The following is a 17455-nucleotide window of genomic DNA, read 5'->3' on the forward strand; positions in this document are numbered from 1 at the left end:
ACTTTTGCAACACACTCTGTAATTCACTAAAAACAAAGGTCTCTGCCAAGGCCGGAAGCCCGGGGGATTAACTGTAGTCACCTGACCTCGAATTCCGGGCTTTGATTGGGCTTTGCGAATACGTGCCCCTCTCGGCCCCGTACGCGTATCCCGCCCCAGCAGCCCACGGGGCGGGGGACAGGTGCCACCGAAGGACAGTATTGGTCGGCTTCTTCAGGACGCAGCCAATCGGAATCTGTCGGCTTCCGGCGCGAAATGAGCTGGCGCGGGGCGCCGGGGCTCTGGCAGCGACGCGGGTAGTTTAGATCCTGGTTCCGCCAGCTTCCACACTGTAGGAGAGGTGAGTTCCCGCGCACGCTGATTTACGGGTTGTCCGCCTGGCCCAGCTCTGTTCCTGGCCATCCGGCCCAGGGGTGGAGAGGGAGGCCTCTCCGGTTCCTCCCGTTGTCTCCCTCGGTTCGGCTAGGCCAGAGTCCGGAGTCCTCCAGTCCCGCGAGCGGCATGAGGAGAGAAGAGACGCACAGGGACCCTCAGATGCGGAAACAGAGGCCCGGGGGCCGGGGCTAACTTTACCAGGCTGTCTCAAGGCGTCGGGGGCAGAGCCGGCCTAGCACCCACTATGTTCTTGTTCGTGTGCTCCAGCGCCTACCCTGATGCCTGGCACAGAACAGTCACTGTCTAGATTTCTGGCACTACCCCGTTTCTCTACCGAGGGAAAACCAAAACATTGTACTTTTCTAAATGGCCTTCCACAATCATTAGCCAGGCAGTGGTGTTTTGAGTGTCTGCTGTGTACCACGTGCCCGGCACCCCTTTATCTTAAAACTGTAGTTTACCCCCAGCAAAGGGAAATGGTTACGGGCACAGACTATCAGATTTCCTAAGTTCAGATGCCGGCCTCTGCACATACTAGGTATGTGACTCTCCAACTCTTACTTAAAGTGCCTCAGTTTCCTTCTCACATAAAGGAGATGACCTATTTTACATCTTGGAGTTTTGTTAGTATTGAACCGACTTAATGCTGTGAAAGTCAAGTCGCTCAGTCATGTCCGACTCTTTGCGACCCCCTGGACTTCTCCGTCCATGGGATTTTCCAGGAAAGAGTACTGGAGTGGGTTGCCATTGCTGTATATGCCTTTAAATGCTTCATAGACTACTTACTACTTAGTAAGGGTTCTTTTATCACCACCCGGAAAACTGGATAGGATTGTTCTCATTTTAGCCATTGAGACTAGAGCACAAACAAGTGTCTTTGTGAAAGGGCGTTTGGTGATTAAACGCTAGAGATAGGATTTGAATTAAGAACTACTAGATCCCAAAACACCTTGTACAACAGGGGGATTCCTCCTGTACCCCTTACTTGTCCTTAGGTTACTTGGGACTTTGGACATCTAATGGCCTGAAATGGAGCAGGTGCCTGACAGCTTGGGCTTCCCTGGTGGTAAAGAATCTTCCTGCCAATGCAGGAGATGTGGATTTGATCCCGAGGTTGGGAAGATACCCTGGAGAAGGAAATGGCAACCCACTCCAGTATTCTTGCTTGGGAAATCCCATGGATGGAGGGGCTTAGCTTGGCGGGCTACAGTCCATGGGTTCACAAAAGAGTCGGCCACAAGTTATGGAGAAAAATAGCCTGACAGCTCCTGGTGCGACCAGACCAGCGTGGATAAATAGCACTCCTGTGCCCCTGTCAAGAATAAAGAGCAATTTATGTAACTGATTCACTTTATCCTACAGCAGAAACTAACTCAACATTGTAAAGCAATTAGACTTCAATTAAAAAAAAAAGAAAAAAAGATTAAGTGACATAGTGAGAGAGGGTAGGTGAGAGAGCCGAAATTAGAGAAGGGAGAGGCAGAGTATTCTGTGTGAAATAATAAATAGAATTAAGTTGAAACAACATTTAGTTAGCCAGGCTGCTAACTGTCAAAATGTAACATGGTCTAGTAGGAGGAAAGGAAATTTCTGAATCTTGAATCATTTTCAGTGTCAGTCCCCATGATAACCACCTTATGCACAGTATTTCTCATCCTCCCAGCACCCGGGAGCTATTGCCTTCATTTTACTGATGAGGAAACCCAGGATTTAAAAATTGGAAAAAGACTGTAGTGTTAGATGTGCAGTAAAAGAACATGTGCAGGGAATTATACACATCCACTTTAGGATAGTCACAGTCTCTGGAGAGGAAGATAGGGGAAGTGAATAGGATTTTAGATATATCTGAAATGTTTTATGCCTTTAAAAGAGAAATAGTATAGAGTTTGGACTTTCCTGGTGGCTCTGTGGTAAAGAATTTGTCTGCCAATACATGAAATGCAGGTTTGATCCCTGGTTCTGGAATATTCCCCTGGAGATACCCACTCCAGTATTGCCTGGGAAATCTCATGGACAGAGGAGCTTGGCGGGCTACAGTCCGTGGGTTCTAAACAACAACAGGACAGAACCTAAATTCTTAAGTTTAGTTGGTGGGTACATGGGAATTGTTCTATTTTCTGTACTTTTCTGTATGTTTGAAATATTTAAAATAAAAAAAATTTTAAAGGAAATATATAAAATTAAATATAAACACTATATTAAATATAGTAGTACTAGTTAACTGTATATTTTAACATGTAATATTTTTCTTTGACGTATAGTTGATTTACAGTATTATGTTTGTTTCAGGTATATAGCATCAGTTCAGTTCAGTTCAGTCGCTCAGTCCTGTCCGACTCTTTGCAACCCCATGAATCACAGCACGCCAGGCCTCCCTGTCCATCACCAACTCCCGGAGTTCACTCAAACTCATGTCCATCGAGTTGGTGATGCCCATCCAGCCATCTCATTCTCTGTCATCGCCTTCTCCTCCCGCCCCCAATCCCTCCCAGCATCAAAGTCTTTTCCAGTGAGTCAACTCTTTGCATGAGGTGGCCAAAGTATTGGAGTTTCAGCTTTAGCATCAGTCCTTCCAATGAACACCCAGGATTGATCTCCTTTAAAATGAACTGGTTGGATCTCCTTGCAGTCCAAGGGACTCCTCAGGAGTCTTCTCCAGATTATACTCCATTAAATGTTGTTGCAGGATAATGGTCGCAGCCCACCCATATTGCTGCAAATGGCAGAATTTCATTTTTTTTATGGCTGAGTATTATTTATTTCTGTGTGTGTGTATACACCACATCTTTTTTATTCATTCATCTGCTGATGCATTACTTCGATGTTTTGGCTGTTGTAAATAGTGCTGCTATGAACATTGGGATGCATGTATCTTTTTGAATTAGTATTTTCATTTTTTCTAGATATATGCCCAGAAATGGAATTGCTGGATCATCTGGTAGTTCAGTTTTTGAGGAACCTCCATATTGCTTTCCTTGATCCCTGCACCGTTCCCATCAATAGTATACAAGGGTTCTCTTTTCTCCACTTTCCTACATTTATCATCTGTAGGCTTTTTGATGACAGCCATTCTGACTGATATCTTGAGTCAGATATCACTGATATTATGAGGTGTTATCTCATTGTTTTGACTTGCATTTTCTCTCATAATTAGCAGTATTGAGCATCTTTTCATGTACTTGTTAGCCATCTGTGTGTCTTTGAAAAATGTCTGTTTAAGTCTTCTGCCCATTTTTTGTTTGGGATTTTTTTTTACTCAGCACCACTTGTTGAGGAGACTCTTCTCCATTGTATATTGTTGCCTTCTTTATTATAAATTAATTGATCACAGGTGTGTGGGTTTATTTCTGGGCCCTCTATCCTGGTGCATTAATCTATGTGTCTGTTCTTATGCCAGTACTGTGCTGTTTTGATTTCTGTGGCTTTGTAGTATAGTCAGAAGTCTGGGAGAGCAATACCTCCAGCTTTGTTCTTTTTTCTCACAATTGCTTTGGCAATTTGGTGTCTTTTATGATTCTGTATGAATTTTAGAATTATTTGTTCTAATTCTGTGAAAAATTTCATGGGATTGCATTACAGCAGTATATTACTTGGGTTGTATTTTGTATTTATTCCGTTTAAGGGAAGAAAGGATAGAAAAAGAGGTCCATGGGTAACTGCAGAGTATTTTGGGGAGCAAAATGCCAAAAGCCATTGAGGGTCTCCATTACTTGTAGCTTGATACATGAGGCCTTTGAGCAGTCTCCTCTAACCCTTGTTAGTCCACACCAGTCTTTGCAAAAATAGTGCGTTGACTACTCTTCACAACTTCCACCCTGTCAGAAAGGTTCCAGTTGTCCTTCAAGATCCAATTCAGTATTCTTTGAAAAGCTGCTCTATGATTTTCCTGAATTTTACCTTCATCTGGGAAATCATAAGACTTTTAAGAAAAGACTTTATTGTAGGATTTACCCCATTCCATTATAATTATTTATTGGCATGTCTATTTCCTACTCGTCTAGAAGCTCATTGAGGGTAATAATTATGTCTTGCCTATCTGTCCTCTAATGCCTCCTACAATCCCTGGCACAAAGTGAAAATACAAGTTGAAATCAGCTAGTGGAAGTTCTTGGCATTATGACACAGGGACTTTGTTCTTGAAGAATAGCAAGGAACTATTGAGTTTACTTTATCTAAAAAGTCCTATATCTTAATGAACCATGTTTTCAATATCAAGAAAAAATTTTGCAGTCATAATCTCGTCTTTCACTCACTTCAGCTGTTTTTATTTTCTCATGAAATTTAAATTTTAAAATTTCTAAATAACCTTAGTGTATTCATAATTTACTGGGGTTTTTTTTTCCCCAGTTTTAAATTATTCCGTGTAGCTTCTCAGTCTTTGTGGTTGTCATTTATCTTGTAAATTATCACAGTATTCCATTTTTTTTTTTTTTTTAGTATTCCATTCTTCTTGTTTTAATAGGTGTGAAATGTTGCCTCATGCTATTAATTATTAGAAAAGTTGAACATTTTTCCGTAAGGTTATTTTGCATGTGTATATTCTGGTTAACTGTGTATTTATACTCCCTGATCATTTGTTCTTTGGAGCTTTATGTGTTTTTAATATTAATGCTTTATTTGTTACTTGTTGCTGTTTTTTCAAAAAAATTTTGTGTCTGAAAGTAGTTACATCTTTTAAGTACATTGTGTGTGTGTGTGTATATATGCGTATAAAGAATATAGAGTTTAATTTTATATTAAATTATGTAAATGTAAAGAATAATTATAAAGTTGTAATTACATGTAACTGTCACCCAGATGAAGAAATGTAACATTATCAGTACCCCCAAAAGTGTGCTTCGCTCATCATAGTGTCCTCCCTGCACTGAAGATAACTATTTTCCTGGCTTTTATAATAATAATTTTATTAACTTATCCATGTATGTACCTGTAAGTAATGTAGTTAATTCACTTTTGCCTGGTTTTGAACTCAGTAAATGGCTTGATGGTTTATGTTTCTACTTTGTCTTTCTCCTTTGATTCAATGTTATGTTTGTGAGATTCTTCCATATTGTAGATACAGGTTTTCCTTTTCTTCTTTAATTTTTTGGCCATGCCGTGTGGCATGGGGGATATTAGTTCCCCAACCAGGGATTGCACCTTTGCCCTCTGCATTGAAAACATTGAGTCTTTACCATTGGCCCACCAGGGAAGGTGCAGATACAGGTTTTCTAATTTTTTAAATAATTTATTGATTTTAATAAAAGCTTGTTTTGTTGCCATAGAATACTCTGTTGTATGATTGTGCCTCAGTTTGTCCACCCTGCTTTTGTCCACCAGGCGTTTGGGCTGGTTTCAGATTTCAACTATTAATGTTGCTCTGAATGTTCTTGAATATACTACCTGCTGTGCATGTTCTTTAGTTTGTGTATGACTAAGAGTAGGCTACAGTCCACGGGTCGCAAAGAGTCGGACACGACTGAGCGACGGAACGGAAGAGTAGAAGCACTGGGTCTAAGGGTATGTATAGGTTTTACTTTCCAATCTGAAGCCAAATGGTCTTCAAAAGTGGTTGCGCTCCTACCAGTGTATTAGACTTTTCATTGCCCCACATCCTTCCTAATATTTGATACTGTGATTTTGTTTTTTGCGTGTCAGGTAGGTGTATGTATTTTCGTATAGTTTTAGCTCCCTGGATTATTAATGAAGTTGAGCACCTTGTATTTATGGACTGTTTCCTCTTTTTTAAAGTGACTCTTCAAGTATTCTGTCTTTTCTGTGGAGTTGTCTTTTTCTTATATGGTAGGAGTTATTTTTACATTCCACATAGTTGTTTTTATTTGTTATACATATTGCTGATATCTTCTCATCTGTGGCTTTTAAAAGTGGATTTAATAAAATTTTAGTCAACTATTTTTAAACATTTTTATTATGAAAAATTTTTTGACTTTTTATTTTATATTGTAGTATAGTTGATTAACAATGTTGTGATAGTTTTAGTTGTTCAGTGAAGTGATTCAGTTATATATACACACGTGTCTATTCTTTCTCAAATTCTTTCCCCATTTAGGTTGTTACATAACATTGAGCAGAGTTCCCTGTATTACACAGTTTGTCCCTGATGGTTATGCATTTTAAATATAGCTGTGTGTACAATCCCAAACTCTTAAGTTTCTCTCCTCCACCCTACTGTGAAATAATATATTTCATGGAAAAAAGGTGCAGAAAACATCCATATAAACTGTTGTTTAGTCGCTAAGTCATGTCCAGCTCTTTTTTGTGACCCCATGGACTGTAGCCTGCCAGGCACTATCTATGGGATTTCCCAGGCAAAAATACTGGAGTGGGTTGCCATTTCCTTCTCTAGGGGATCTTAACAGCCCAGGGATCAAACTTGCATTTCCTGCCATTAGCAGGCATATTTTTCACTACTGAGCCACGAGGGAAGCCCGAAAGCTTTGTAGGAATGAGTTAACATAGTTGGCCTGAGAATTATCCTTAGAAAGACCTGCATGCAAGATTGGCCCTTGATTGGTATCTCGGAACTCGGCTTTTGGAACCTTTCTTAAGCTAATAAGGTCCTTTTGCCTATATGGGACACTAACACTTGCTTTCATTCTGAGAAGCTGACATTTTGGGGTTAAAGGGTTCCTATGTGATTAGCCCTAGATAAAGACCCTAACCATTGCATCTCTGGTGAGTTCCCTAGGGAAGAACCATTGCGCACATGTAGCTACACTTTCCTTCAGAGAGAGCATGCTGTCTGGGAGGGAGAGAGTATGTAAAGCCAGCATGTATTCCTACAGACTGGTGTGTCTTTTCCCCTTGCTGATCTGATGGTGTGTCTTTACTGCCTGTTGTAATGAAACTTAGCTGTGTGTTGGGACTGTATGCCTGGGGGTCCTTCATCACTGAACATGAGGGAGTGGTCTCTGGGGACTCCACCAACAGCAGCTTAATGACATCTCTCAAAGCAAACACCTCTGTACCCATGTCCCAGGTGAGAACATTGCTAGCACCTTCAAAAGCCTCCTCTCTGCCCCAGTCTCATCCTCATCCCCAAAGAGAAAAATTATCCTAACTTGTGTGCTAATCAGGACCTTGCTTGCTTGCTTGTGCTTGTGTTCCATCGTGTCCAACTCTACAACCCCCTCTACTGTATCCCACCAGGCTTCTCTGTCCATGGGATTTCCCAGGCAAGAATACTGGAGTGAGTCGCCATTTCCTCCTCCAGGGGATTTTCCCAACCCAGGGATCTAACTTGAGTCTCCTGCATCGCAGGTGGATTCTTGACCACTGCGCCACCTGGGAAGCCCAATCAAGATCTTATTTTTCTGTATTTTCAGGTGTCAGGTCTTGGAAAGTGCAAGTCGCTCAGTCATGACTGACTCTGCAACCCTATGGACTATAGCCTGCTAGGCTCCTCTGTCCATGGAATTCTCCAGGCCAGAATACTGGAGTGGGTTGGCATTCCCTTCTCCAGGAGATCTTCCCAACCCAGGGATCAAACCCAGGTCTCACTAATTGCAGGCAGATTCTTTACTGTCTGAGCCACCAAGCAAGTTATTTTAAACTAGTTGGCACACAGAAGATTCTTAACTAAATGACAGTTCAGTTTTTCTTATCTTTTATCTTTTTTGTTAGTGCTTTTTATATCTTGTTTGATAAATCTCTTGGTGATTATAAAATTATTCTGTATTCTTTTCCAGAAACTTTATTGTTTTGCCCTTTACATTTAGAGCTGCAGTTCACTTGAAAATGATTTATGTGTGTGGAGGGAAGTAGTGTTTAAATTTCATTTCTTCTCATGTAGATATCCAGTGCCACAGCCCCATTTGCTGAAAGACTTTCCCTAGTGTTCTGCAGCGCCACTTTTGTCATACATTCAGTGTCTGTATATTGCCTTGCTTGTGGGGTCTTTAGTCTCTTTAGACCAAAGAGAGACTGATCTATTTGCCTATCCTTGCATCAGTATCTCACTGTTTTTAAAGTAGGTTTTTAGTAAGTCTTCTTATGTCTGCTGGCACTAGTCTTCTGACCCTATAGGTCTTCAAGAGTGTCTTGGCTATTTTTGGAATTTTGCATCACCATATGAACTATACACTCAGCTATTAAATTCCTTCAAGGGGAAAAAAATAGAATTTTGATTACAGTTGCATGAAGTTATACATTGGCTTGGTGAGAATGGGCATCTTCACAGTGTTGTTGTCTTCCAGTCATGACTATGATTCAAGCATTTGTTTACTCCTTGTGGGCTTCCCGGGGAGCTGAAATGGTAAAGAATCTGCCTGCAATACAAGAGACCTGGGTTCGACCCCTGGGTCGGGAAGATTCCCTGGTGAAGGGCACGGCAACTCACTCCAGTATTCTTGCCTGGAGAATTTCATGGGGTCTCAAAGAGTCCTTTGATTACTCGTTAATTTCTCTTAATAATTATTTATAATTTTCTGAACAGAAACATAGACATAGTTTGGTAGATTTATTTTTTGGACTTTAAACTTTTTATGCCATTGTAAATGGTAAGCTTTCTGAAATTTTCTCTTTATTGGTGATATATAAAAACAGAATTAATTTTTGTATGCTGAGCTCACATCCAACAGTCTGCCTAAACTCACTGCATTTGTTTTCTGCTTGAAACAACACAGATTTATTATCTTACAGTCTGTATTCCCAAAGTTGAATGGGTCTCGTTGGGCTAAAACCAAGGTATTGGTGTTCCCTGTGTTCCTTTCTGGAACCTCTAGGGAAGAATCTGTTTCCTTGCCCTTTACATCCTCTTGAGGCTTCCCCCTCCGTTAATCTGAAGATCTTCTAGTCGTTCTATAAACACAATTGTGTCATTTGTGAATGTTAATGCTCTTGCTTCTTTCCAGTCCTCCTGTACTGTTTGTTTACTGTTCTTGCTGTGCTGCTTTGGCTTAAACTTACAGTGCACATCATATGGAAGTAGTGAGAGTGGGCATCCCTGTAGTGTTCCTGATCTAAAAGGAAAAGCTTTCTAAATTTCATCCCACTGGATGGAGGCTTGTTTATTTTTTATTTATATATCCCCTCTGTAGGGTTAGGGAAGTTCCCTTTTATTCCTTCTTTGATAAGAGTTTTCATAAAGAATGGATCTCATTGTGAATGGATATTTATTTGATTTTACCGTATGCTTATTCTGTAGCTCTTGAGAAAAATCACAAGATTCTTCTGCCTTAATAATTTGATTTATTAATGTTGCCAACCATGCATTCCTGAAACAGTGCGACTTGGTCATAGTATATTTTATAAATGACTGGATTTGGTTTGCAAACATATTGTTTGGGATTTTTTGCAGCTACATTCATGCATGAGAATTGACTTGTAATTTTTCTTGTTAACTGCCCTTGCAGAATTCTGTACCAAAATTATGATAGTTTCATAGAGTTGGGAGGTTCAGTCTCTTTGTACTTTTGAATCATTCATAAAATTTTGAATTTTAAATAAAGTATTTAAAAGTTAGAATATTTTATTATCATAAATGCTCAGAAGAATTCACCAGCTCTTGGGTGTTGATAGTATCTTTATGGGTAGATTTTTAACCACAGATATTTCTTTAAAATAACTGTAAGGCTGTAAGCTTTCTGTCTTTTTGAGTGAGTTTTGATAACTATGTTTGTAAAGAAATTTGTCCCTTTCATCTAAATTTTAAATTTCACTGGCTCAAAGTTGTTCATAATGACCTATTATTATATTTTAATGTCTATATTATATGTGATTGAGTTTCTTCTTTTAGTCCTCATAGTGAGTTATGCATGCCTTTTCTCTTATTTTTGTTAAGTCTTTTCATGGAACAAACCTTATTTACTGACTCTCTGTTATTTGTTCATTATTTTGGCTCTTTATAATTTTCTTCTTTCTATGTTCATTGGACTTATTTTGGTTTTCACTTGTGAAAATGAAAAACATATGAGATAGAATAGTTAAGACTGTGCATTTTCCTATAATTGCATCTTTAGTTGCATAGCACAAGTTTTTAATATGTAAACTTTCATTATTGCTCAGTTCAAAAATATATAGTAACGCCCACTCTGTTATCTTATTTGATGCATGCTTTTTTAATAAGTATATTCCTTTATTTCCAAACATAAGGATTTCCTGGATCTCTTTCCTCCTTTCTCTTTATTTTACTTTGAAAAGTTAAAGTTATTTTTATGGAAAAATTGTAGGATTAGTCCAGTAATAATGTATCTACTCAAGTGTGCATTTTATATTCATAAAAATAGTTCATGTTATCAACCTTAAAAATAAAATAGCTATTTTACTGGCAAAATGAACTTATTCAGGAATGGCAGAGGAATTGCAATTTAGGACATGCAAACTATGGCAAACCACAGGTAAGCCTGGAAAACATAAGAGAACAACCTTACTTTATATGGAAAAAGAAGTTGGAAAGGGATGATGCTCTGAACCCAGGACCATTGGAGGAAAGCAAGAGTTCAGAGTGGCTGAGTTGCAGATCTCATTGACTGCGCTGTTGCTTAACAAGGAGAAAATCAGGTGGTAAAGTAAGCTTCCTGGCCAGGAAAGTAAAGCAAGCTGTGAAGGAAGGTACATGTGAGGAGAGCACCCCCTTCAAGACTTTGCAACTCTGTTTTCAGTGAAATTTCTCCCTTTTTAAATTTTTGCAATATGTTTGGTCACAAAGAAAGCATTAGTATTTCCCAAAAAGTACAAATATTTTGAACTGTTCTTATTATTGTATTACAAAACTAGAAATTTAGAATGTTTTTTTTTTTAAAAATAAAGACAAAGGCTTTTCATCTGGAAAATTAAAAACTTTCTATTAACGTACTGTCGGATACAAGGGAAATACAAATGGAAATAAGGGATTCTTGAAAATTAATGAAATGAAAACAGCAAATCTGATTCTGTAAGACACATATAATGAAGTGATGCAGGGGGGATTTATAGCTTTAAAGCCATTATAAATGAAGGAAAAAAAATAGATGAACTGAATTGCAAGCTTGGAAAGTTAGAAAAAGGACAACAAAGTAAACCAAATGAAAGCACAAGAGGCAAAAATATAGTAAAGACAGAGGCAGAAATTAGTGAGATAGAGAACTGAAAAACATGATTAATCAATCAAAATCTTGTATCTTGAAAAATTTAGCAAACTAGTAAACTACTGCCGAATTTAAGAAAATAGGCGGGGGGGATTGGGCTTCCCTCATGGTCCAGTGGTTAAGAATCTGCCTACCAATGCAGGAGACACAGGTTTGAACCCTAGTCTGGGAAGATCCTACATGCCACAGAACAACTAATCAATGCGCCACAACTACTGAACCCAAGCACTGGAACTACTACTACATGCCTAGAGCCCATGCTCCACAACAAGAGAAGCCCCTGCAGTGAGAAGCCCATGCACTGCAAGAAGAGAGCCTCTGTTCACGCCAACTAGAGAAAGCCCACCTGCTGCAACAAAGACCCAGTGCAGCCAAAATAAATAAAGATTTAAAAATTAAAGAAAATAGGGGGAAATCGCAAATACAAAATGACAAATGGGGAAAAACTCACTGATAGAAAAGAAATTTTTTAAATTGTGAGATTAATTTGCATACCTCTAAACATATTTGAATATTTATATGAAAATGGGTTCAGTTCAGTTCAGTTGCTCTGTAGTGTCCAACTCTTTGCAACCCCATGGACTGCAGCATGCCAGGCCTCCCTGTCCATCACCAACTCCTGGAGTCCACCCAAACCCATGTCCAATGAGTGCTTGATGCTATCCAACCATCTCATTCCCTGCCATCCCCTTCTTCTCTTGCCTTCAATATTTCCCATCATCAAGGTCTTTTCAGATGAGTCAGCTCATCACATCAGGTGGCCAAAGTATTGGAGTTTCAACTTCAGCATCAGTCCTTCCAATGAATACTCAGGACTGATCTCCTTTAGGGTGGACTGGTTGGATCTCCTTGCGGTCCAAGGGACTCTAAAGAGTCTTCTCCAAAACCATGGTTCAAAAGCATCAATTCTTCGGCTCTCAGCTTTCTTTATAGTCCAACTCTCACATCCATACATGACTACTGGAAAAACAATAGCCTTGATTAGATGGACCTTTATTGACAAAGTAATGTCTCTGCTTTTCAGTATGCTGTCTAGGTTGGTCATAACTTTTTTTCCAAGCAGTTCAGTTCCGTCGCTCAGTCGTGTCCGACTCTATGCGACCCCGTGGACTGTAGCCTACCAGGCTTCTCCGTCCATGGGATTCTCCAGGCAAGAATACTGGAGTGGGTTACCGTTTCCTTCTCCAGGGGATCTTCCCGACCCAGGGATCGAACCCGGGTCTCCCGCATTGGAGGCAGACGCTTTAACCTCTGAGCCACCAGGGAAGCCCAAGCAGTAAGCGTCTTTTAATTTCATAGCTACAGTCACCATCTGAAAGGGGTAGAGAAATACAATTTGACAAAATGGATCCTCATAAAGATTACAGGTTAAATAGCTCAATTTCCATAGGATAAGCAAAGTTTTGAAAGAACCGTTTCATTGAAAACAAAAAGCAGTAGGTGCAAATGGTTTCATAGGGAAAATTCTACTAAACTTCAAAAATCTAGGTAACCACAATGCTAATAAATTGTTTCAGACCAATGAAGGGAAACTTCAACAAAACCTCCTTATGTACTTCATATTACAGTTACTGATTTAGCCATCTGTCTCTTGTGCTTGTGCTCAGTTGTTTCCGACACTTTGCAACCCTGTGGACTGTAGGCTGCCAGGCTTCTCTGTCCATGGGATTTTCCAAGACAGAACACTGCCATTTCCTCCTCCAGGGGATCTTCCCGACCAGGGATCGAACCCTCGTCTCCTGCATTGCAGGCAGATTCTTTTATCACTGAGCCACCAGGGAAGCCCCAAGTAATCTGTCTCTAGTTGTTATCAAACAGCTAGAGTGAAGTAAAATTTCCAAAACACTTTTCAGTCTTCTAGATGCTCCTTGAGTTTGCCTTTTTTGAAGCTGTTTTGTTGACCTATAATAAACTGCACATATTTGAGTTATGATTTGATCAGCTTTGATTTATATATAAGATATCATCACCACTATCAGGTTAGCGAACATACCCATCTCTCCCAAAAGTCTCTGCATGCCCCTGTGTCATGCCTCACTCCTGCTCCCTTTCCCCCAGTCCAGAATCTATAATATATATAATCCATATATGAAACAATTTGAGCATCAACATAAATAATGACAGTATAGATTACAACCCACTGAATAAATGAAGAATCTTTACTGATAGAAAACAAATAGGGAAGACAGGAAAGTTCTTGATAGTAGAGTGCCAACTACTAAATGGTAATGCCAACTGCTAAAGAATGACTGGGATTAGAAAAACCTTCATTATATAGTCATATTATTTCTTCAGGTATGAATCATCAATGGATATGAAAACAGTTTTTTTTTTCCCTAGCTATCTTTTTATTGCTGATTTCTGGCTTAATGACAACTGGTTGGAAGCATGTCATTATTATATCAATCCTTTGAAATTTGTTGAGACTTGCCTTGTGACCCAGTACAGGATTGGTTTTTATAAATGTCTGTTCTTGAAAAGTGTACATAGTGTAGTTGTCAAGTTTGTGTTATTCAAATTTCTGGATTGTTACTGATTGTTTGATTACTTGTTCTGTCATTTACAAAGAGCTAATTTTAAATCTACTATAATTACAGGCTTTTTTCTGTTCTTGTCATTCTATCAGTTCTGCTGCATGTATTTTTGCAATTATTTTATGAACTATACCAGTTTAAAGTAGAGAATCTTCCTGGTGAATTGAATTTTTTATCATTATATTCTTTATCTCTACTGAAGCTTTATGTCTTAAAATCTATTTTGTTTGATATGAATATAGCCATCAGCTTTTTTGGGTCAGTTTTTGTATATTTTTTCCATCTTCTTACTTTCAACCTTTCTGTACACCTAATTTTTTACATGTGACTTTAATAATCTGCAAATATTAGATACTGTTTAAAGAATTCAGATTGTAATCTTTTAATCAAGACAGTCTGTTCACATTTATTATAATTAATTTTTGGATTTAAATCTACTACCTTATTTTTTTCTTTGTATTATTTTTTTCTTTTATGTAGCTTTCTTACAGGTGAAGTTTTTTGTTTGTTTGTTTTTAATCATTTTTCCCTTCTAGATTTTAAGTTACATACTCTGCTTTTGTTCTTTAGTAGTTACCCTAGAAAGTGCAAGTGCATATTTATGCTTTCAAAGTTTTAAGCTTATCAACACTTATTTCACTCCTCACAGACAGTGCAAGGGCCTTGGAACACGTTCACTGTATTTGCCTCCCTCTTTTATGGGTCATCTATTGTTGGGTGTTTTAACTATTTTTTTAACCCCACTGGACATTGTTGTTATTTTGTACAGTCAAGGTTTGCATAGATTTAACCGAATGTTCCTTGGACTGCAAGGAGATCCAACCAGTCCATTTTAGAGGAGATCAATCCTGGGTGTTCATTGGAAGGACTGATGCTAAAGCTGAAACTCTAGTACTTTGGCCACCTCCTGCAACGAGTTAACTCACTGGAAAAGACTCTGATGCTGGGAGGGATTGGGGGCGGGAGGAGACGGGGACGACAGAGAATGAGATGGCTGGGTGGCATCACCAGCTCGATGGACATGAGTTTGAGTGAACTCCGGGAGTTGGTGATGGACAGGGAGGCCTGGCGTGCTGTGATTCATGGGGTCGCAAAGAATCGGACACGACTGAGCGACTGAACTGAACTGAACTGAAACCGAATGTTCGCCACTTTCTTTGTCCTTCAGTCTAGCTGTCATCCATCCAGGTTCACTTTTCTGCTACGTGAAGGTACATCCTTCAGAGTTTCATCTAATGCAAGTCTGCTGGTGGTAAACTCTTCATTTTTAATTATCTGAAAATATCTTTATTTTACCTTGATTATTTTTTAATTTTTTTTTAATGTGGACCTTTTTTTTTTTAAAGTATTTATTGAATTTGTTACAATATTGTTTCTGTTGTCTGTGTTCTAGTTTTTTAACCACAAGGCACGTGGGATCTCAGCTTCCTGATGGGGGAGCAAACCCACACCCCCTACATTGGAAGGCGAAGTTTTAACCACTGGACCACCAGGGAAGTCCTCTGGCTTGACTTTTTAAATAACAACTTTCTTCACTATAACTCACATACCATAAAATTCACCCATTTTAAGTATAGTATTCAGAGGCTTTTAGCATATTCACCTGTGCAGCAGTTGTCAGACTGAATCTTAGAACAGCTTTGTCAGCCCAAAGAAAACCACCACACCCCTAGCCATCAAACCACAATCTAACCAGCACCCCTGCCCCAGGCAATCACTAATTACTCTGTAGGTTTGCTTATTTTTGACATGTCATGTAAATGGGATCATACCGCATGTTGTTCCTTGTGACTGGCTTCTTCCTCTCAGTATAGTATTTCAAGGTTCATCATTATTGTAGCACTTATCAGTACTACATTCCTTTGTATGACCAAGTAATATTCCATTGTATGATTACCCACATTTCCGTTATCCATTCATTCATCAGTTGATGGACATTTGGGTTGTTTCTAGTTTGGGGCTATTATAAATAATGCCCCAATAATTGGGGGCAGGAGGAGAATGGGACGACAGAGAATGAGATGGCTGGATGGGCATCACCGACTCGATGGACATGAGTTTGAGTGAACTCCGGGAGTTGGTGATGGACAGGGAGACCTGGCGTTCTGTGACTCATGGGGTCGCAAAGAGTTGGACATGACTGAGCGACTGAACTGAACTGAAGCGTTCAGATACAAGTATTTGTTTGAATATCTGTTTTCAGCTTTTTTGAGTGTGTGTTTAGCAGTGGAGTTGCTGGATCGTATGATAACTCGGTGTTTAACTTTTTGAGGAACTGCCAGACTATTTTCTGTTCCCACCAGCAGTGGATAAGGGTTTCACTTCACATCCTCACCAATACTCTCTTTCTTTCATTATGAAAAGTGAAAGTGAAGTTGCTCAGTTGTGCTCCTCTGTCCAGGCAAGAGCACTGGAGTGGGTTGCCAAATGGAGTGGGTTCCATTTCCTTCTTTCATTATAGTCAGTTTAAAAAATAATAGCCTTATTGTGATGTAATTTATGATTCAATCTCAATTTTTGAAGGATATTTTTGCTGGGAAAAGAGTCCTAGCTTATTTTCAGCAGATTGAAAGATACTAATCTGCTGTTATTGTCATTTTTTTTTAATGGAAGTATAGATTTATAATGTTGTGTTCTATTCCACTGTCTTATGATTTCCAATTTTACTGAAGAGAAATCTGTCCAAAAGTCTATCCAAGTGTTGCATAATTAGGGGAAGTCCCTGGCAGTCCAGTGGTTAGGACTGTACACTTTCAATGCCAGGGCCCAGGTTCAGTCCCTGGTTGCAGAACTAAGATCCCACAAGCTGCTTGGTATAGCCAAAAAAGAAAGGGAGGAAAAAAACACCCCACAAATTTTGCAATTGATATATTTTGGTATGTATTTATTTTTATCTGTCTTGCTCAGAATATGTTCCCTTTTTTGAATGTGAAGATTTGTATCTTTCATTCTGGAAATGTTCCAGCTGTTATGTTTTCAAATATTCTGCCCCAGTTTCTCCTCTTTCTGAAGTTAGATTTATGTTAGACTTTCTTACTCTATCTTCTATGCCTTTTAACTTCTCATATTTTCCATCTGTTTTCTTTATCATTCTGTATATGCATCTATTAAGTCAGAAACTATGAAGGATCTTAAATTTTACCCTATTTTTCATCTCACAAGTTAGCCAGACACATAGAGATGCTTACACATGTACTGATGACACGGGACACCTGGGTGAGGGATACAGATGGTTTATATAGCAAAACCTTGCATCCATTCCCTATACCCTAATTCCCACAAGGTGATGTGATAAGAGCTACATGATACCTGTGCATACAGTTGCGTGCATCCCAGGAAAGGAACCCCAAAATTCAGAGACTATGAGCACTTGAGGGTTTCTGGCATATCTCCCAGAGAGATTACTTTTTACCTTGAGATGTAGGTAAATCTCCCCTGGCTGAGAGAGGAAGGGACCTTGAGGTTTATTATCCTGAATGT

At 39.2% G+C, this 17455-nt stretch overlaps 1 protein-coding gene across 1 annotated transcript in view; it reads left to right on the forward strand.

Moving 5' to 3' along the window:
* Positions 1–203: 203 nt before the first annotated feature.
* BLM (BLM RecQ like helicase) overlaps positions 204–17455 on the forward strand; it is a 92533-nt gene continuing 75281 nt past the window's right edge. The window contains exon 1 of the mRNA XM_088829610.1: positions 204–340. The gene's annotated coding sequence lies outside the window, so the exon portion shown is untranslated. The remainder of the gene's footprint in view (positions 341–17455) is intronic.

This window comes from Moschus berezovskii, chromosome 21, assembly GCF_049115385.1.
Source record: "Moschus berezovskii isolate FMDL1 chromosome 21, NW_MosBer_1.0, whole genome shotgun sequence".
Lineage (NCBI taxonomy): Eukaryota > Metazoa > Chordata > Mammalia > Artiodactyla > Moschidae > Moschus > Moschus berezovskii.